Below are 23824 nucleotides of genomic sequence, written 5' to 3'. Positions count from 1 at the left end.
CAAGAGGAAAGCTGTTAGTTATGTACAAGGAAGCTCCCATACAACTGTCAAGTTGATTTCCCCATGGAAACTTAGCAGGGAAGAAGGGTTTGGCACAAAATAGTCAAAGTAATGAAAGGGAAAGAACAACAACCAAGATTACTCTACCTAGCAAGTTTATAATTTAGAATCGAAGAAGAGATAAAGAGTTCCCCAGACAAGAATTAGCTAAAGGAATTTATCACTGCTAAACCAGTATTACAAGAAATGTTGAAAGGACTTCTTTAAGAAGACTGGAAAGATTTTTAAAAGTCAATAAGAAAATACAGGAAGAAAACAATTCTCACTGACAAAGGCAAGCATTTAGCAAAATATTTTAGTTGGCACATCCACAAACAAAGGTTAAAAGACAAAAGTAGAAAGAGCATGCATAATTACAACAATAAATTAAGGAATACACACAAACACACAGAAAAGTAAAAAATAATGACAAAACAAATGTAAAGGGGGTGAGTGAAAATTGTAGTGATTTTAGAATATGTTTGATCTTAAGCAACCATCAACTTAAAATAAACTGTTACAAACAGAGCTTGCTATATAGAAAGCATTTGGTAACCATAAATCAAAAATCTGTGAGAGATATACACAAAATAAAGAGAAAGAAATCTAAACATAACACTATAGAAAGTTACTAACATACAAGAGAAGAGAGCAAGAGAATAAGAAAGGAACAGAGAACTATAAAAACAATCAGAAAACAATTAATAAAATGACAACTATATACCTATCAATAATTACTTTATTTTTAAATTGATTTTAGAGAGAGAGGAAGGGAGAGGGAGAGAGAGAGAAACATCCACAAGAAAGAGACATCAGTTGGATGCTTCCTATGTGCCTCCTACTAGAGGTCAAGCCTGCAGCCTAGGAATGTGCTCTGACTGGGAATTGAACCTGCAACCCTGGGTGCATAGGATGATGCTCAACCAACTGAGCCACACTGGCCAAGGTTATCAATAATTACTTTAAATGTAAACTGACTAACTGCTCTATCAAAAGACATAGGGATGACTGAATAGGTAAAAGAACAAGACCTGTACATATGCTACTTACAAGAGACCCATTTCAGATCAAAAGACACACACACACAAACTGAAAATAAAGAAATCAAAAAGGAAATTTCAGGCAAATATAAATGAAATAAAAGCTGAGGCATCAATACATCAGACAAAATGACTTTAAAGCAAAGGCTGTAACAATAGACAAAGAAGGGCACTCTATAGTGATAAATGAATCAATCCAACAAGATAGTATAACAGAATATTGACAGAAATAAGGACAGAGATTAATAAATAGTAAGACAATAGTAGTAGGGGATATAACACACCATTGACATCAATGGATACATCATCCAGACATATCAACAGGAAACACTGGCTTTAAAGAACACATTAAATCAGATGTACTTAATATTTTTAGGACATTTTACCCCAAAGCAAGAGAATATGCATTCTTTCTATGTATACATGGGATATTTTCCAGGATAGACCATATGTTAGGCCACAAAATAAGTCTCAATAAATTTTAGAAGATTGAAATCATATTAAGTATCTTCTCAGATCACAATGATATGAAACTAGAAATCAATTACAAGGAGAAAACTGAAAAAACACATAAACACATGGAGGATAAATAACATGCTATTAAACCAATGAATATGTTAACAATGAGTTCAAGGAAGAAATTAAAAGATACCTTGAAACAAATGAAAATGAAAACAGAATGACCTAAAATCTATGGGACACAGCAAAACAATTCTTAGGGAAATTTATAGCAATACAGGCCTACCACAGAAACAGAAAAAAATCTCAAATAAACAATCTATACTTACACCAAAAAGAACTCGAAAAAGAAGAACAAAGGCTAACGTCAGTATAAGGAAGGAACTTGTAAAAATCTGAGCAGAAATAAATAAAATAGAGTCTAATGAAACAATAAAAAGGATGAATAAAACCAAGAGTTGGTTCTTTGAAAAGATAAACAAAATTAATAAGCCTTTAGCCAGACTCATCAAAAATAGAGAGAAAGAGAGAGAGAGAAAGAGAGAGGACCCAAATTAATAAAATCAGAAATGAAAGAGAAGTGACAGCAGACACCACAGAAATACAAAGGATCATAAGAAAATATTTTATACTATCCTGGAAGAAATGAATAAGTTCCTAGAAATATATAATCTTTCAAGACTAAATTAGGAAGAAAAAGAAAATCTGAAAATTATAACTACTCACAAAAATCAAATCAGTAATTAAAATACTTCCACAAACAAGTCCTATACCAGATTGTTTTACAGGTGAATTTTACCAAACATTTAAAGAAGAATGAATACATATCCTTCTCAAGCTATTTCAAAAAACTGATGAGAAAGGCTTCCAAATTCATTTTAAGAAGCCAGCATTACCTTGATATCAAATTCAGACAGATACACTACACAGGAAATAAATTATAGGTCAATATCTCCAATAAACATAGATACAAAAATGCTCAACAAAATATTAGCAAACAGAATTCAGCAATACATTAAAAAGGTCATACACCATGACCAAGTAGGATTTATTCTTGTTAGGCAACTTTCATTTAACATTTGCAAATCAGTTAATGTGACACTCCACAAAAAGAAAATAAAGAAAAACATCATACGATCATATCAATTGATGGAGAAAAAGCATTTGACAAAATCCAACATTCGTTTATGATAAAAACTCTCAACAGAGTGGGGATGGGGGGAACATACCTCAACATAATAAGAGCCATGTATGACAAACCCACAGCTAAATTCATATTCAATGATGAAAACCTGAAAGCTTTTTATTTAAGATCAGGAAGAAGACAAGGATGTTCACTTCCACCACTTTCATTCAATGTAGTCATGGAAGTCTTAGCCACACCAATCACACATAAGGAAGCAAAAGGCATCCAAGATGGAAAGGTAGAAGTAAAACTGTCATTATTTGCAGATGACATGATACTAAATATACAGAACCTTAAAGATTCCACCAAAAAACTACTAAACTGATAAATGAATTTAGTAAAGTAGCAGAATATAAAATCAATATTCAGAAATCAATTGCATTTTTATACAAACAATGAACTATCAGAATAAGAAAATAATTTCATTTACAGTTGCATATAAAAGAATAAAATACCTAGGAATAAATTTAACCATGGATGTAAAAGAACCTATGCTTGAAAAGCTATAAGATTTGAAGAAATTTAAGACACAAATAAGTAGAAGGCTATCCTCTGCTCATGAACAGAAAGAATCAACATAGTTGAAGTGTCTGTAATACCCAAAGCAATCTAAAGATTCAGTGACATCCCTATCAAAATGCCGATAGTATTTTTCACATAACCAGAACGAATAATCCAAAAATTTATATGAAACCACAAAGACCCCAAAGAACAAAAGCAATCCTGAGAAAGAAGAACAAAGTTGGAGGTGTCACGCTACTTGGTATCAAGCTATACTACAAGGGTATAGTAATCAAAACAGCATGAAACTGGCATAAAAATAGACAAATAAATCAATGAAACAGAATAGAGAACATAAAAATAAACCCATATCTATATGGTCAATTAATCTATGACAAAGGAGGCAGAAATATACAATGGGGTAAAGATAGTCTCTTTAATAAATAGTGTCAGAAAAGCTGTACAATTATGTGCAAAAAATGAAATTAGACCACTTTATTACATCATATACAAAGATAAACTCAAAATGGATTAAAGGCTTATATAAAACCTAAAACCAAAAAACTCCTAGAAGAAAAATAGGCAATAAAAGCTTTGACATTGCTTTTAACAATATATTTTTAAATGTTTCCCCAGGCAAAGGAAACAAAAGAAAAAATAAACAATGGGTTACATCAAACTAAAATTTTTTTTGCACAGCAAAGGAAACCATCAACAAAACCAAAGGCAACCTACTGAGTGAAAAAAGATATTCAACAATGATATATCTGATAAGGGCTAATTTCCAAATAAGTTGCATAACTCATACACCTTAACACCAAAATACCAAACAATCCAATGAAAAAATGAGTAGAGGATCTGATAGACATTTCTCCGAAGAGGATATACTGATAACCAATAAACATATGGAAAAGATGCTCAATGTCAGCAATCATCAGAGAAACACAAATTAAAATCACAATGAGGTATCATTCCCACTTGTCAGAATGGCTACCATCAAAAAATCAACAAACAACAAGTGTTGGGAAAGACATGGAGAAAAGGGGACCCTAGTGCACTGTTGGTGGGATTGCAAATTGGTGAAGCCCCTGTGGAAAACATTATGGTGGTTTCTCAAAATTTAAAAGTATAACTACTATATGACTCAGTAATTCCACTTCTCTGTATTTATTCTCAGAAATCTAAAACTAATTCAAAAAGGTATGTGCACCCCTATGTTTATTGCTACATTATTTAGCAAGATATGGAAGCAACATAAGTGTCCATCAATAGACAAACAGATAAACAAGAAGTAGTACATACATGCAATGAAATATTACTCAGCCATAGAAGAGAATGAAATCTTACCATTTGTGACAACATGGATGGACCTAGAGGATATTATGATAAGTAAAATAAATCAGACAGAGAAAGAAAAATAACACATGGTTGGGCTTATATGTGGAAACTAAACAACAAAATTAATGAACAAAAAATTTTTATAGATGTTTTTATTTTTCCCACCCATAAGACAAGGAGAAAAAATACTTCATACCGTTTTTCTCCTACTTTTTCAAAGATTATATATCATTTCAAGGGCCTTCATTTTATGAGTGGTTTTATTTATAGCTTCCGGTGTGCTCCACTTAAGGCCACATCACTGTACTCCATATTCTGGACAAAAGCCAAGCCATCAATTCAGTTACTATTTTTGATGCCTGGCAAGGGTTGGCATTGTCAACATGAGTTCTCTAATTTGAGATTTTTTTTCCCCCTCTAATTTGAGGCAGAAATTTCCTTCTGCCACTTTTAAAAATATTAGATATGTAATAAATTTTTGGTCAAAGTTTATTAACAATTCTTATGAATTTTTGCCTGGATAGTAATCTTCTAAGGTTGTCAGGAAACTTTATATAAGTTTTTCAATATCTTATTTAGATATCTTATTTAATTTAATTTAATAAATTAATAATAAATCATAATGATCCAAGGAATATTGGTTAATAAAGAAAGAACTGCCAGGCCGGCTGTGGCTCAGCAGTTGAGCGTCAACCTAGGATCCAGGCGATTGGGGTTCAATTCCAGGTCAGGGCACATGCCCGGGTTGCGGGCTGCAGCTGATCGATGACTCTCTCATCATTGATGTTTCTATCTCTCTCTCTCCCCCTCCTTTCCTCCCTCTGAAATCAATAAAGATATATTTATTTCTTAGGTTAAGTTAGGTAAAATTCAGTCTAATTTGATCTGAAATATATAAAAGAGGAGAGTGATCAGAGTTTTTTGGCTTCCTGAAAAGAAGATTGAGTAGGATGTCCAATCAAGGCTGGTGGTAGTGGGGCAGGGATGGGGCAGGGGAGTGCAGAAGTATTTAAATATGTCTACCTTAAAAAAATTATTTGACAAGAAAAAGAGAGAAGAGAGACATAGATACAAGTAACACTTAATTTTAAATTTCCCCAGGGCTCTAGTGTTTGCCCAGGGACTTGAAGTGGAAAATTAAAAAAATACACGAAAGGAACAGCAATGACTGGAATTCCCTAGAAACATGGAGAAAAGCAGTCTAAGGGTTGATTATGGAAGAGATGCATTGCTTTGATTTTAAAAACTCAGGATTCCTGGTTTATTGGTACAAGATTTCTACAAAACGGAGATAAATAAAAGTAAATAAAACATCAAATTATAATACTTTCCCACATCTGAATAGATAGCTTACAATTCACCTTGCTTTGGTAAAATAAGCTCTGTGGGAGGCCAGATTGCAATGGTATTAGATGCTGAAATGGGGATATTTAGAAAGCTTCTTATCATTTAACCAGGAAATTATACTAGATGAAAATGTTAAAAATAAACCTATCAGTGGGAGAAAGCACTCAGTGTTATTTTGCTTATTAAAATAACATGCTCCTCACCAGGTTAGGGTACACACCTGTCAGAATGGCTACCATCAAACAAATCAATGAATAGCAAGTGCTGGTGAGGGTTTGGAGAAAAGGGCACCCTAGTACATTGCTGGTGGGAATGCAGACTGGTGCAGCCACTATGGAAAGCAGTATGCAGTTTCCTCAAAAAATTGAAAATGGAACTGCCATTTGACCCAGTGATCCCACTTCTAAAAATATATCCTAAGAAACCCGAAACACCAATCACAAAGAACTTATGCACCCCTATGTTCACAGCAGCACAATTTACAATAGCTAAGATCTGGAAACAGCCCAAGTGCCCATCAGTAGATGAGTGGATAAAAAAGCTGTGGGACATTTACACCATGGAATACTATGCAGCTGTAAAAAAGAAAAATCTCTTATCTTTTGGAACAGCATGGAGGGAACTGGAGAGCATCATGCTAAGCAAAATAAGGTAGTCTGAGAAAGACAAGTACCACATGATCTCACTCATTTGTAGAATGTAATAAACAAAATAAACGGAAGAACAAAATAGATCCAGAGACATAGAAGCATGGAACAGACTGATGGATCTCAGGGGGAAGGTGGGGTGAGGGAGTAGGTGGGGAGAGATTAACCAAAGAACTTATATGTTTATAAGCATAACCCATGGACACAGACATTGGCATGGGGAAGGCCTGGGTGTGGGGTTGAGGGGACCAATGGGGGAAAAGGGGGACATCTGTAATGTTTTCGACAATAAAGATAAATAAAAATTTTTAAAAATTAAAAAGCTACATAAAAGAATATGCTCCTCAACAAAATAGACATTTTCTACCAAAAAACTAATATTTAATCAGCAGAATAAGATGTTTGGGCATTTTACCAAAGTTACATGTGGCATCTTCCTCCTCTGTTAGCATGCTTCTGTGCTTAATGTTAAGCATTCCTCCATTTTTGCCAAAGGCACTATTTTTGCCTTTCTATTTAGCCTGTAGAATATGACCATAGAGTCAGAAACAAGAAAAGTTTCATTTTGTTCTCCATATAATCATTCTTTTGTTCTCTTTAATAATATGGCATTGTATATTTTCACAAAGCAAACCTTAATGATACAGTCTGTGTCTAAGCAATCTGATAAATTGTGTTAGAAATTTTTTTATAGACTAGTTTAGCAACCTTTCACCACATGTGTACATAGTACCAAAAGAAATGCTCTTTTTGTCTTCCTGCGTTGGGCAGTACTGCACGTTCATATATCTAACAGCAGACTTTATCATTTGGAATGAATAAATGTTATACAACATAATGGGTGATATAGAGAAAATTGGCTGGGGCAAAACAAGTCAATAAACATTTACTATTAGAACCACATTAAAAATAGGACATGCGTCATTCTATCCTATAAAAGCCATAAAGATGTTTGCAGTCCTGAGAGATCTTTAAGAAGTTGTTGTTATTTCTTTTTATAGTTTCCTATAAACCAAAGAATGGGAGGCACATGAAATTATTTGGAATTATTGGCAAACATATTCAGAAGAGAATGTAATTCTCCTTTATACAGTTTGTAATATACACATGGACAATTTATTTCTAAAAACAGTCCATTTTTGAGTGATTTAAAAAGTGATCTACAGTTAATTTTGACCAATCTAATCATTATCAAAATCCCAAACAACAAAATTAATAGCTTCAGGAAGAAACAACACTGTAAAATGTTTCAAGAACTTAAGAAACAAAAATTATCCTTATTTATAGCAGTCGTCAATAGAAAATCATAAAATTTTAGAGAAAGTAAACCAGAAATTATTAAATTCGATTTTCAACTCCTGACACCATGCTGCCTTACTCAGTAAGGGACATATGATACTCCACTAAGGGAAAATCACAATGCTACAGCTCTCTTCTGTGGTAACCTTTCCATTCCCATAACGTTCAATGACTATATGCTGATATAAAGCTCATTACTTAGAATTCAACAAGATTTATGGTGTTATAAAAAAAATTAAGCTACTATATTAGTCACATTTTTGCTAAAACAATAACACACTTTCATTCATATAACTAAATGCCATGTATTTCTGTATTACAAAGGTTTTGTTTAAGCCTTTTCAAATTTAGCCTAAATATATTTTGAATCACTTTTGGCCATTGATAGTTTCTTGTGGAATCACCATGACTGACTGATATTTATGACACATAGGAATGATCAGTAATATTTTATTATCTTTTGTATTAAAAGTAAAATGCTGACGCATATTGGTGAAAATCCCAAGGTTTCATCTTTTTTCCTATTTGATCGCGATTGCAGTGTTTTCACCATCTTGATCCCTTTTTCTGTAAGTAAATTATAGTCATTTTTCTCACTATTCCTTAAAATAATTTTGTAAAATTTAGCCAGAAGTAAAATTGGAATTTATTAATTCACATGAAAATCTATTTATAACCTACTGTGTACCAAGCACTTTTCCTGCTCGGAGGATTCAGTGGAGAGAATGACAGGCAGACTTCTCTTGGGACTTATGTTCTTCTCTTCTCAATCTGCACATTCATTTTCTCTGTAGCTCAGGGAAATTTCTCTTTAGCTCAAATAGCTTTATCTTATTGGTTTAGTGATAGCTGGTCTTTCATCTAGGTTTTTTTTTTCTCTTTCTGAAAATCCTAATATTACTATATTAAGTATTTGGAGTCTTTTTTCCAAGTGTCATGTTTCCCCCATGCTTTTTATATCATTTTATTTTTGCTCGATACTTTAAAATATTACTTCTACTTGATTTTCTGGGACAAGACATTTTGTCTCACCCTTTATGGACTAGTATTCATTTGTCTGAAAAAAATGAGCATTTTTCAGCTTCATAATGTGTTGGTGTGATATGATGTGTCTCATTTTCCACAAGAAAGACAAACACTTTGCCCCTGATGGGTGGCTGGGCAGGGGAAGCATCTGGAGGAAGCTCTTGGCTCAGCCAGGTCCAACAGCTCTCCCAGATTCAGCAGCAGAAGTGGGATCCAACCCAGGCAATTGGTTATTGTTCAGCTTCTGGAGGGCCAGGAGTAACAGACACACTTACAACTGCCCCAGTCAGCCTCCTGTAACCAGCAAGCTCTCTCCAGGCTCTCAGTGGGCCTCTGGAAGAAAGCCCAGCACCACCTTTCTACTGGGCTGTGCAAGGGTTCCCAGGCCTGCTCAGCTCCTTGAATGCCTCGCTCAGGAGAGGTGACAGAAGAGTATGTGTGCAGCTAGGAGCATACACTCACCACATCTACCCAGAACCATTTTGGTGGAAACCAGAGTAGTGTTTCTTAAAAGGGAGATCTGATCACATAACTTCTCTGTCTAAAATATATCAATAAAATCAAATTACCCCTAAAACTATTAAAATTGACTTTTGACTCCTTACACCATCAGAGTACTAATGATTTCTAACCCGTCTTTTTTGCCATTTCCCTCTCAGCCAATTACACAGGACAGACCGCTTTCAGCTCTCCACACCGCATTCTTTCTTACTTCAGAGTCTACTCTTCTGGTTTTTCCTCTGCCTAAAATTATCTCTCCTCCCTTCACCTAATTACCATCACTCATTACTTCCTTTCCTCCTCCTTTCCTTCACCTTATATTCAATAAGTCCCTATTGTTTGATAAGTGCTATTTATACGCTGACAATCAAAAATGACATGGTCCATGTTTTTGTGGAGCTTTCAGTTTACCAGGAGTGGCAGACCAAAAAATGAAAATTAGATAAGTATGTAAAATCCAAACTATAGTAAGTTCAATGAAGAGAGAAGATACATTTGTCTAAGGACACATGGTTAATTGAGTGAGGGGTTAAGATATGAACTCATGTCTAGCTTTTTTCAAAAACTCTGCTTTCAACCAAAATACTACTTTCTATATAATAATTAAAATTATATTAGTTTAACTACTTTATATACTATCACTTTATTTTTAATTTCAACTACTTAGGATATATCCTGAACTGTGCATTGTTATCAGTCAGGGAATTTAGCAAATTGAAATATCAGGGTAGAAAAAAGTAGACTGCACACTTGGTTCACAATTTTTACATCTCCCTATAGTAACTCCCCCTGCAAAGTGACTTTGCATCCTGCCTACTAACAGTGTACTGTGTTTCTCCACTTCATGTATCCTGGGTACGTACATCAATAAGTGCTTTGTTATGTAGCATTGCATGTGACCATAGTTGACAAATACAATAGACATTGCCAACTCCTTTCCAAATTTCTGAAAACCTATCAGTGTATTTTAATTTTCAGATTTTAGTATCTAATGTATCCAGAAGGTCATTTAAATACATTTATTGAGGAGCCATTACTTCAGAAACATTTATTTAGTTGTGTATTAAAAAAGTGTAAATTACTTCTTTAAAATAATTATGAATCCACATGTTTAGTCAGTAACAATCTCAATTGAAACACTTCCCCTATATCCTAAAAAGTAAGATTTACTGATAACAAAAGAGGGAAAACATTGAGTAAAAAGATGCATATATCCTGCCTTGTGCTAACTTTAGTGTTTCTTGTTATTGAGATATAGAAAAATGAAGTTTATATCTATGCATTTAAGAAAAATAATTGCTTTTTTTACTCTGTTTAGAAAGGCATTTCTTAATGTTAAGATCACCAAACTCTAATGGGAGTGGGGTTTGAAACCCAGAATTTTATTGATGGCCTGGCAGTAGAGGTAGAAAGGTAACTTCAAGAAAATTATAACAGTGTTGGTAGGAGAAAGCTTAGTGGATGATTAAAAGAAAATGTAAAAATCAAAACTGGTCAAAGGTGGCTTGAGCTGATTTTGATATGATACCACTCCCATGTAAAACAATCCATTTGTGATATTTTTTATCCTGAAACACATATACAAACACACTGGCCCCATTTCTCCCTAGGTATCACTCTTTCTCTGCTCTATTTAACAGAAAATTGTCTCAAAGTAATTGTTTATACTTACTATCTGCAGTTCTGTTCTTACCTGAAGATATTGCAATGAGACTTTCACACCACAACTACTTCTATAAAAATCACTTAAAATGCCTACAAAATTGTTAAATCCAATAGCAGCCTTCAGTTTTCATCATTCTTTAGTTACTAGCTGTATTTTACCTAGTAATCACTCACATCTTTTTTTTTAACCCTCACCTGAGGATATGTGTGTGTTTTTTAAACAGATTTTTTTTTTTTTTTTTTTTTTTTTTTTTAAGAGAGAGAGAGGGAGAGAAACAGTGATATGAAAGAGAAACATTAACTGGTTGCCTCTAGTACTCACCCTGACCAGGGATCAGCCCTGCAACCTAGGTATGTATACTGACCAGAAATCAAACCTGCAACCTTCTGGTATACAGGACAGCCTTCCAACTGACTGAGCCACCCAGCCTGGGTGATCACTCACACTTTAAAAAAAATTAAGGTATAATTGACATATAACATTATATTAGTTTTAGATATAGCCACTTTCTAAAAATAGTTCTATTGTCTTCTTCTCCTGGAATATTCACTCTCTTGGTGGTTTTCCTTCTGTATCAATGGTTATTCCTTTTAGCTTCCAATATTTCAACATTGTAGGACCTCTGGACACAATCTTTAGGCTTTTTTTTTCTCTTTTAAATTCATTCCCTGATAATCATGACTTTAAATATTACTTACATGTCAATGAATTATAAAAGTATTCTTCAGCTTGGACTTCTCCCCTAAACCCATGAATTCCAGACCTGTGTAATACCACCTAGTCAATACCTCTACCTAAGTGTTCAAAAGGCATCTCAAATTTAATGTTTTCAAGACAGACTTGTTTTATCACCCAAAGCCTGCTCCTCTTGCAACCTTCAACTTGATTACAGCTGCACCATTATTTAGCTGCTAAGGCTAAAAATCTGGTTGTCACCCTTGATTCTTTTTATTTTATAACAAACATTCAATTTGGCAGCAATTCCTATCAGCTTTACTTTCAAAATATATTTAAAATTCAACTAATTGTTTAAGACCTCCACCCCAGGGACATGATCCAAAGGACTCGTAATTTGTTCCCTTCTTTTGAACTTGACCCAATTGTCTAATCTCCACACTGCACCTGGGGAAACTTATGCATATCTATATCCATATCTCTATTAGCACTGGCATCAGTATATTGATGTATAGATATATCCTTTAAAATGCCAATCATATAATGCTGCTCCCACACTTCAAAACTCATTAATGGCTTTCGATACATTCGGAGAGAAAGCAAAAAATATCACAGTAACCTACAATGTCCTACACAATCTATATATTTACCTTCCAACTGCATTTCCTCTTTAACCTCATGTCCTAATATAATCCTACTTATTCATTCTGTTTTAGCTCCTCACCTGGCAATATTCGCCTAAGGGCTTTAATATCATAGGTGTTTATTTATTGTCTGTTTATTTTGCCTAGAAAGCTCTTCTGCAAATAATACCTGAACTCACCTCTTTAATCTTTATTCTCCAGAGACTTCCTCAGTGAGGCCTTTTTTAATGATTTAATTTAAAATTGAGCTCCCTGTTCTCTTTGGCAATTTCTTGCCCTATTTCTTGCTTTGTTTTCACCTATTGCACTTACTGATATTTAACATCCTATCTTTTTACTTAATCATTTCTGTTTTTCATCTTTCTCTCTCACTAGAATGTAAGAGTTTGGAATTTTGCTTTTTATTTCTCTGTGGTACCTTCAAAGCAGTCAATGAATGAATGAATGAGTAAGTGAATTTCATGAGCCCTGTTTTGCTGAAATCATTGATGAATAAATTAGCCAATTAACTAAAACTGTCAGAGCAGATTCTAGCAAGAAACAGTGGTAAAGACATAAGTTTTCTAATCTTTGGACATCCTTCTACCTTAATGTTTTATGATTTTGTGGAGATAACACATGTATTAGGTAAGAGGAAGATATTACAGAAGTACTTACTTTCTCTTTCTTTCCTTCAGGTGGTGATGGCATGGGAGATATACAGTTGATATTGCAGAAAAACATATCTGCCTCATCACAGAGGACCATAGGAAACCTGGAACAATAAAGCATCAGGTATGTCTTCCTAAAGGTTGAGTGATAACCATCCCATGGGACCAATGCAGGTCTATGATTGCCTTTTAAAAAAACCTAATAGGTAACTGATAACCACACTGATTAATTTCATATATTAAATGTAAAGTGTGATGACAGGATGGTTTGGCCTTGCTGGTGGTATTTGTGCGAGAATACCTCATATCACTGAGTGATGTTGTTGAGATTCTGTTCCTGTCCAAAGTTCTACCCATGTACATTTCATTAAAAACTTTAAGGGTTTATAATGTTAGCAACTTCAATTCCATATTCATCTGCTGTGCATAGAGAAAGATTGAAACAGTAGAAGTAACTAGTCTATGGGCCCTGAAGAGTAAAAGCAGCAGAAAGCTTTTTTGTGTGAATATGTGACTCGTGTGTGTGTGTGTGTGTGTGTGTGTGTGTGTTAAAGGGAACTAGAATGAGTAAGTAGAAAAATATACTTGATTTATTAATCATTTTCAGTCACAAATGTGTAGTGTGTGAAAATTGATTTGATGATCTATGGAGAGATTTGACATTTCCAGATTCTCAAATTCCTTTGACTTTTGAAGATACCACTACTATAATATGACTTTATTAAAAGATTGAAATATATATATACCCAATTTACTGTTAAGTCATGAAAGCTAAGTAAGCAGATAAAAGCTGTGTAATTGAGTAGATGAATTTGACAAAAATAGGAATTCACAGAAGTGAACAATTAATGGTTTTCACTTCCATTCACAGCCAAATTATGCATGTGGCCATTATGAAAGGAAGCTAGCTGGTGTACAGATACCAGATCTGTATGATGAAGGTAAATCTTATTCCTGCTTTGATACCATAAAATATTTCACTCCACAATACTTTATAAAATTAGTAAACAAAGAGCTATTAAACATCAATGGAAAGAAGCTGATTTGGAATTTGAATGGCCATGGAGAAAAAAATGTATAATTGCTGTGTCTGGCCTGTTGCTTTTTCGTAAAAAATACTACATGGCTAACAACAGAAGTGTTGAATTGGGGTCTTCAGTGTGATTGGTAGATAATAGAGGAGAATGTCCAGATGGTGAAGTACTTGGCACAAGGTAAACAAAAACCAAGGCCAAAAGACTTGTACTCACAAACAGACTCAAGCAAAAAAGCAGCTAAGGGTTGTACATATATGATCATTTAGAGCACAGCAGAAAATAGCACAAAAACATGATTAAAAGTGAATGTTCCTAGCAGAAAGAACACCACTGTGGCTCAGAAAACAGAAAAGGTGACAAAGTGGTTGTAAATATCAGTATGTTCCATATTGGGCATTAACACCACCTCCAATTGAATTTAGGCTAAAGAGATGCTGGTATTTTATTGAGGAAAATAAATTCTGTGCTCTTATCCCTGAAAACGATCATGCTTGATGATATCTGAATGTAGAAAACTAGCTCTCTTGGTGAAACTTTAATCACTGATGTGATAACTATTTTCCACTCAACAAAGCAACTTCATAAAGAATATAGAACCTCATGAAATACATTTTAAAAGTGCTCTAAGAATATGTGGGTTTATCCACAGAGTGTGTGTTGAGCTCCTTATGCACACATAATATGGTAAAATGAAGTCCTTGATCTGGTTTATTAGTCAAAGAAACAATTTTGATAACTTGGTTTAATCATTACATGTAGATTATGTATTTGTCACAGACTCAAGCGCCCTTTCTTGATTAGTTATTTTCTTCTGTTTTGCATTTAAAAGTGAATCTCTATCTATGTGCACTTTTTTTGTATCTCAATTATACCTCAATAGGCTGTTAAATAAATAAAAATAAAAATAAAAATAAAAATAAAAATAAAAATAAAAATAAAAATAAAAATAAAAATAAAAATAAAAATAAAAATAAAAATAAAAAGTTACACCTCCTGGCTCCAAAACCAAAAAGATGAGTGAATCTCTAGCATTCAGTGTATATGCTGTGGCAAGCTTAGAGGAGCCTCATCCTGTAAGTTTCACTTTCTAAATTTATTAGGCTACCACTTTAAAGTGATAAAGAAAGCTTACAGATTGATATTCTGGTTGTAGTTATGGATTTAATTTGTGCATCTAAAAAAAAGCATTAGTATGTGATGGGTGCTGAATCAAGAATCATGAAAAAAATAGCTAAGCTTTCAGAACTTTTAACTTACTGAAGAATAGAACACGGTGAATATATAATTCCATCTCAGTTTTAAGTGTTCTGGAATGGAGAAATAAATACAAAGGATATAGAGAAATGGGAACCATACTAAGTTGGGACAAGTGAAGACAGACAGGGAGGCTCTTGGGAAGTAATGTTTTATTGATGGTGACATAAAGCGGGACACTGAATGTGAAGGTCTCTTGGGTAAAGGTCATAGCATGTAAGATGACTCAGAGGCTAATGGAGAATATAAAGATTTCAAATAAGTCAAGTTTGGGGATTTTGTTTGTTTTTGCCATAGAATAGTAAGAGCTGAAATACAAAAAGGGACAGCGTTGCCATTTTTTCAATACATAGCATTTCTAAAGTGCTCTATATGTTTCAAAGATCTGTTGAATAGGTATTTCTTTCGATCCCCTTTAACACTGCTGAAATAGGTGGTGAAGTTAGAATTACACTCTTTCGCTGTTGTGGAAACTGAGGCTGACAGGATGTCTCAAGATAATAAAGAAGTTAGTGAAAGAACAGGAATTAAAATCTCTCTTGACTTGCCCGGTTGGCGTGGCTCAGCAGTTGAGCATTGACCTATGATGCAGGAGATCACGGTTTGATGCCCCATCAGGACACATGCCCAGGTTGCAGGCTTGATCCGCAGTAAAGGGTGTGTGGAATGCAGCCAATCAAAGCAGCCAATCAATGACCCTCTCATCATTGATGTTTCTATCTTTCTCCGTTTCCCTTCCTCTCTCTGAAATCAATAAAGACATATTAAAAAAAAAAAATCTCTCTTGACTTTGAGTTGTTCCTGTGCCATGTTACCTTCTTTCTGCTTAACTTATTGAAAAAGCTAAACAACTGATCCTGATGCATTTAAATTATCTCTTTGTCAATGAGGTAGCACTCCCTTATTCACAGGGGATCTATTCCAGGATGCCCAGTGGATGCCTGAAACCATAAATAGTACCATGCATTATACATTTACTATGTCTTTTCCTACACATACATACCTATGATAAAGTTTAATTTATAAATTAGACACAGTAAGAGATTAACAGTAACCATAAAAATAGAACAATTATAAAAATATACTGCCCTGCAATAAAAGTTATAGAAATGTTGTCTCTCAAAATATCCTATTGTACTGTACTCACCCTTCCTTTTGTGATTATGTAAGATGATACAATACCTATGTGATGAGATGAAGTGAGGTGAATGATGTAAGTACTGTGATGTAGTGTTAGGCTACTGTGTAAGGGTTACTTGAACCCAAGAACTGTGATATCTCAGCAGTTGCTCTGATAACCTATATGGCTACTAAGTGACTAATGGGAGAGTAGCATACAGCATGGCTAAGTGGGACAAAGGGGTGATTCATGTCCTGGGCCTAACAGAGCGGAGTGGTGGAGACTTCATCACACTACAGAAAGATGCACAGTTCAAAGTTTATGAATTGTTTATTTTTGGAATTATTCATTAATGTTTTTGTGCTTCAGTTGACTGCAGGATAACTGAAAGCATGGAGAATGAAACTGTGGATGAAGGGTCAGGGGCTACTATACTGACCAAATCAATTGCAATTTAATGGAATTTAAAAAAATGGAGCAGTCCAGCCAGAGTCTCAGTTGGTTGAGCAGCGTCCCACATACAGAATTGTTGCCGGTTGAATTCCTGGTCAGGGCACAAACCTGGATTGTGGTTTTGATCCCAAGTTGGGGAGCATATGGAAGGCAACTGATAGAAGTTTCTCTCTCATGTCTCTCTCTCTCTCTCTCCCTTCCTCTCTTTAAGCATGTCCTCAGGTGAGGATTTTAAAAAAGTGGAGCAAATATGTTAACGTAAAAAATCATTCAAACCTGTGAAGAATTTTTGTGAGTTTATTTGAGCCAAACTGTTGACAACTGCCAGGAAGCCAAAACCTCAATGGATTGGGATAATACTCCAGAGAATGGCAGTTTTGCACTTTGTTTTAGACATTACAATCAAAAGAGGAGACGTAAGTGGGTTACATGAAATCCATTGGTGATAGATTTGGGAGGTGGGAGAAACCAAAGCAGGGAAACCTCTGGGATTGGATAAAAAGTAAAATGATGGACATGTACATCTTTTACTTAGGTGGGTGCAGGATAATTAACAGTCAACAATTAACTCAATAACAATGAGGGGGTTCATGGTCTTCGTAGAGCGGTGCCTGTGCTTTGAGGGGTCTTGGAAAAGGAAGATTACTTTGGTGTTCCAATGATATGTTACTGTAGATGCAAAAAGACAATCAGCAGGGTTAGTTAAGGTGAACATTAACCTTTGTTAGGGAAAAATGCTGCCTTAGAGCATGACTACCCACCAAAACTGGTTTTAGTTTAAAAAGTTTTAATTTCAGACCATCTTTGTGGTTACTTTAGGTCTCTGAGTTGCAAGGCCACCATGCAGGCCTTCCCTGAACTTTTCAGGTTTAGCATGTGGCCCCTTTTTGTCCACAAAAGTAGTAAAATTCCTTTTGAGGAAGTGTCATCTTCTCTATTGGAGTTTAAGTCTAAGTGGCATTTTTATTGTAAGATAGTATGCAAGGCAAACTCCTGGTCAGTCCTTGAATTGGGAAAATTCCTTTGTTTCTGAGCTTAACCTGTAATTTGCATTTGATTTTATAATTCTAGGATGAAGTAATTATAGCCTGTAGCATACAATTAAGGCAGCAGGATAATTTCATTTTGCATACTAATACTGTACAGATAGGAAAGATGTCAACTAAAGCCACACTGAGAAAGTTGGTGACAAGTTGGCATGCAAAAGAAACATGTTACATCGGATATAGAGTGTGATTTCAGTTTGAAGATGGAAGGATTTTCGAGATGGGAGGCAGGAAATGAAGAGTAGTAAAAACTTTATATATAATATCATAACTGGGATAGAAAGCTTAGTGTCTTATTTTGGCCCCATTAATCTACATAAACCATGTAAACTCATTGTACAATGCTTTGTTCTTCTCTGTAAAATGGGGAAAAATACATTATTAACTTATAGGTGAATTGTGGGAATCAAAGAGAAATTTCTGGGGAACATTTCTAAATAGGAAATATATGAATAATAAATTTGTAAGGAATTAAGAGAATCTGAATGAAGGACAGGACAGAGAAGACTCACCCCATCTTGATTAAAAGAAAAGAGGTGGAAATATGATTTTTCTTTAAAATCTTAAGAATTAAGTTCTGGGCTACATGAGATTTCAGTTTAGAACTTTTAGAAAGTAAAATTTCACCTTAATGCCTCAGAATTTAGAGAATCATTAAATAATTGACTTTGTCTATATTTTTTGCACATATCATGTATTTTATGACTTTGATGGTACTGTGTATTACCATTTTACTGGTGTTTAAATGGCTGAAGGTTGTTAGGCTAACTAACATGTGACTCCAGTTATGTATAAATTTAAATTTACTTGTATTTGTTAAAGACATATTTTCGTGGTTTAGTTGATGAACAACAATTAAAGTATTTATTGAGTATGGTATATGTTTTGGGTCTGCAAAAATAAAATTTATTAATTCACTTGGCCTTCACTTACAAAAGCAAAATAATGAATGTGACAGCACTAACCACAACATATGTATCTGTGATTACTCCTAAAACAAAGCTTTGCTATATGGCAATATTCTTGATTTATCTGAGATAGTTTATCACAAGAGTTACGCACAAAAACTGAGAGCTTTACTGGAGAAGACTGCCGCACAAAAACTGAGAGCTTTACTGGAGAAGACTGATCACCCCTCCAAATGCTCACTAACACAATTTCTGTTTATCATTTGTTTTTCTTCCCATTGTTACCGGGAAACCCCGGTTGGGTTTGGACTGCCCATCACTGTGTCCAATTCAGCAGAGGCAGGGTTCAATCATATAAGGGGTTTATTGAGAAAGCCAGGCAACCAAGAAGACAGGGCCTTACAAGCATCCAAAACATGTCTTACAGCATGGTGCAAGGGATGGGATTATAAGGGAGAAAGGGGTAAGTTGAGACTGGGAATGGAATGCAGCTACTTGCAGCCCCAGAGGTTCCCAGATGTCAGCCCTTGTTCTTGACCAATCTGACGATGAACAGATAAGACGGTATCTGAGTTTTGTGGTCAGCACATGTCTCTGACTGTTCCCTGACTCTAGATTTATGACTTTGTTTTTGTTATCGCCCTGTGGGTTTGCATCCAACCACAAACTGGTCTGTTGGGTTTAAAGGGAGCACAAAGGGCCTGGAAAGGCAAACTTGTAACAATAAATCATACATCATACTATGAAATAAGCACAACTAGTTATACAATCAAACTATAGAACATAATATTCAGCCTATCACACCGATCATTTCCCCCCTCTGATTATGTAAATGATCTGATATATATTAGTCTCACTAGTCTCTATATTTTGTTCTTAAAGCAATCCTATTGTTGTAGTGCCAATATTTTCGCTTCTGCCCGGCGGCGATTACCTCTTCCAGGTCTTATGAATTGACATGTGCTAGAAAAGAGAGGCATACACTGAATACAACAAGATAGTAGACAAATTATAATAAAGAACAAAAGAATGAGGAAGGCTTCCTTTATGCCAGCCCAGCTGGGTAGCCAAGAAGTAAAAACAACAAATCCCTTGGTAAAGAAGCCTTCCCTTACTTGCCCTAATTCCTGACCTACAGCTGCTCTAGCTTGAGAAGTGGAGTTTAAGGCCTTTACCATAGCACAAGAAAGGTGGTTTACTTCAGCATTTAGCAATCCTACCATTACTGGGGTGACAAATATGGTCACAGAAATATATTAGACTTGGCTAAACAAATGTACTTCACCATCATGGTTTTCATCTAGTATGATGAGCTCATGGTGCACTCGCTGAGGATGAGGCTTCTGTGGCAACATTATAGTCAAGCGTCCAGTTGCACAAGGGCCTCCAGCACTATTCATAGGTACATAAGAATATGCTGTTCGACCACAGAGCAAGAACCAACCGGGGGAAGGTGAACATGCCTAATTCCATAAGATATAGGGGAGTTTTCTTTTGAACAGTTCAATTGTAGCTGATTTTTCAAAGACAGACAGTTTCCTGAACTTCCTGTAAATATACACTTTCCTATGGAAGCCACCCCTGCTACTTTAATAGAAAACATAGTACAATCCCTTTCAACAACAACAGGGCAATTGGTAGCATCTGGTCCCAGTGCAGATGAATCTCCTGACATCATTTTGGCTCTCAACCTTTCTTGAGGCCTAGATGTTATCTTTATGGAGGAAAGGTTGAGGGTCCAAACTGCATGGCCAATGATATGCTAAGACAGGCCATCCTGGTGGGGAGATCCCACCCTACCCTACAATTGGCCCTTGCTAGGCACCTGGGGCTTTCCACCCTGATGACCTTCTGTACTTGGCCCCTTGTCCTTGCTCTGTTCATGTCTGTCTAACTGCCTACCACATCCCTCTCCAGGATCTTGGCTCTGCATTATTTCAGAGAAAAGGGGTGCAGGATCTCTTCTTATAGCTACTTCCTGCTGAAAGGGGATGATGTTTTTCTTCAGAGCCAAGAGATCCTTGTTCTCTGTCAGAGAGGCAATGAGGCCTGGGCACAAAAGGAGGTGGTGGTGGTAATTAGAGGTGGCTTTCCACGAGTATGAGTAGGGCTTGTAACCTGGTGGAGACAAACTGTGTTATAAATTTTAGTATTATTGGGGCAAAGCTAGAACAAGAATTATGACAAATGGTCTAGTGGAAGGAGAAACAAAACAAAAGAACATTTCAGTTCTAATATTTCCCTATAGAAACAATTTTCACCCTAAAGTCACCCTCATTTTATTAAAGAGTCAAATTAAGACCAATCTCTTTAGTGTATTATTAAGTTTTAATTTGACCTGATTATTTGTATAAACCCAACAAGAATAGCACTTGACCATATAGGCTTTTTAAAATCTGCTTTGCTGTAATCTCATGATTAATTTATTAATTAATTTTAATTAGCCCCTCAGGACAAAGAAGCCAAGCTACCTAGTTGCCATCAGGTTGCAAGACCTATAGACTCAGGTGAATTCCTCAAGTTCTTGAGGTTCCCAAAATGTTTTGAGGTTCTTTCCTTGCCATCCCCCAAGACAGCAACCTTTGTCCCTTACCTGAAAAGACTGCCAGGAACCATATGACCAAGCAAGGTACCAGGCTTTCTCCAAGGTGCTCTTATTGGCTTCAGAGTCAGTCTTCATTTTCTTGAGGCTTTCTTGTGACTCCAGAGTCTAGACATCTCTCTCTCAGACATGACATTCCAGTCCAAGTCTTCATTAATAAAACCACAATTGAAAACTGATTTTACTGAATTCATACAAAGGAATATATTGCCATAATTCGCTCATTAAGAAATTGCCAAATTCTGGAGTGATCAAGTAGGGAGAAAACTATAATTTACCTAATTGCTTTAAGAAAAGAAACAAGTTTTCTTATGTCTGAAAAAGAGAAAGATTTGAAATCAGAAATACTTTTAACAAAGTTACAAAAGCTATAATTATTTTCAGTTCATTCAGTCCAATAACCAACTTTTTTTTCTCCTGACTTTTTTTGCTAGTACTTCTCTAAATCCAGGTACTCTATGGAGTTCTAATAATTCTCATCCAGTCCGAAGGGGATGATCTGAAAATTTATTTCAGAAATATGTAATTTAAAATAAGTCAGAGTCCTTTCCATGGATCTCTCAAAGATGTGACATTTCTGCAAATGCCATTACAACAAAACAGTGACTGTCTCTATATAACAAAAAGAAATTAAAAATGACACAGTTATGTATTTGATTATAATGCAATTAACATGAAATCCTGTTTTTTCTGAAAAACACAATATTCCGGAATAACAATTAGAGTTATAAATTAAAGTGTGTCAGAATTTATAGACTCCTGGAGATTTTTACATCTACTTTAATAACATGCATATATAAATAGAATATAGTTATTATTTCTTTACTTGACAAAGTTTCCTATGTACCTTAAGTATAAGCTTTTCCTTCATAAGGAAAGAAAACAAAGTCCTTGATGCATTCCTGGGCCTATTGGTATGACCTAAAGCCAATTCTAAGTCAAGAAAAAGTTTCTTAAATTCAAACCCTAGGAAGGTTGTCAAATTTACATGATCAAAAGTTCATATATTGTTATTATTATTATGAAACAGCATTAGAGTATTTATTCATTCAACACAAGCATAGGCTAGCAAAACTTCAGTTTTCAAGATTAAGAAGATGGTTTTTTTTTTAAGTAATCAAAAACCTGATGAATATAAAGTATAACCATTTCAATAATTTATAAAACTTTTGCACCCTAGGCCAGTACAGGAAAGACTTTTTCCCTTTTAACAGGCTGGAAAGGACTAAACAAATCCTGCATTAGTTCACTTTAGATTCATTTATCTAACTAAGTTTATTATTCAGAGCACCTCTAATTTCCTTTTAAGATTTCTCTTCACAACTCTTCTACAACTTTCACAAACCTTCTTACCCATTCAGAAATAACCAGCTTTAGAGAAACTCACTTTCTTTTTTCCTTCAAAATGCATCTCCATGCCTCACCCCTTCTTTTAGCAAAACCATACAATTTCTTTCCAATTAGTTAGAATTCTTAACTCTTAGAAACCTTAATTTTTAGGTGACAAGTAAGTAATTAACATTCCTCAGGTTAGCAATACATTCACATTTTTTAAAGATACATTTCAAATAAAATGCAAGACATATTCATTAACAGATTCAAATCCATCCTCTAGATTCTCTGTAATAAGAAGCCAAAAGTAGGCAACTCAAATTAACATTTCACTATCCTGTTATTTCAAAATACCTAGATATTTAATAATTTTTATTATGTAACCCAGCAAAACTCCAGTCTGTGTGTGTGTGTGTGTCTGTGTGTGTGTGTATATATATATATAATTATTACTGAAAAGCCTTATAAAAACCCTTCATTTTAGTTATATCTAATTTTTATGTCCTTAACAACCTTATGAAATTTTAAAGCCAATTATTATTTCCCAAGGTATTTTTTTTGGCAGATTTTTTAACTCCTGGGCTTCAGGAGGCCTTAAAGTGAAAATGCTTTTTTTTTCTTTACAGAATGGGTGTGGCCCCTCCCTCTGCCTGAGGGCATTTAGGAAGCTCTGGCCTTTCTGGGAGAAAAACTTAAGGGTTTAAAAGATGTATTTCCCATATTTTTCTTTCTGAGTAGAATTATGCAAAGACATAAAGGCTTGAACATACGACACCTCTCCCCATTTCCCTGACCTCTGACAAAACAGTTCTAACTATAATACAGTATAATAGTTTAAGGCTATTTTATGTCCATCTTTTCCCAGAATCTAGCACATACATCAACCAAGTAGTATTATAGTTAAACACCATTTTCCTTTTTGTCACTAGCAGTTAAGTGTAAGGAGACCAATCCCCCAAGAACCGTCCTAATGGAGTGTCTTTTGGGATCAAGCCACCAGCACCCATCCTTGAACAAATTAAGCAAGATTATAGGCAAGGTTACACAAGGCAAA

The sequence above is a fragment of the Miniopterus natalensis genome, chromosome 10, assembly GCF_054644295.1.
Source record: "Miniopterus natalensis isolate mMinNat1 chromosome 10, mMinNat1.hap1, whole genome shotgun sequence".
Classification (NCBI taxonomy): domain Eukaryota; kingdom Metazoa; phylum Chordata; class Mammalia; order Chiroptera; family Miniopteridae; genus Miniopterus; species Miniopterus natalensis.
Note: the sequence above shows the minus strand (reverse complement) of the source record.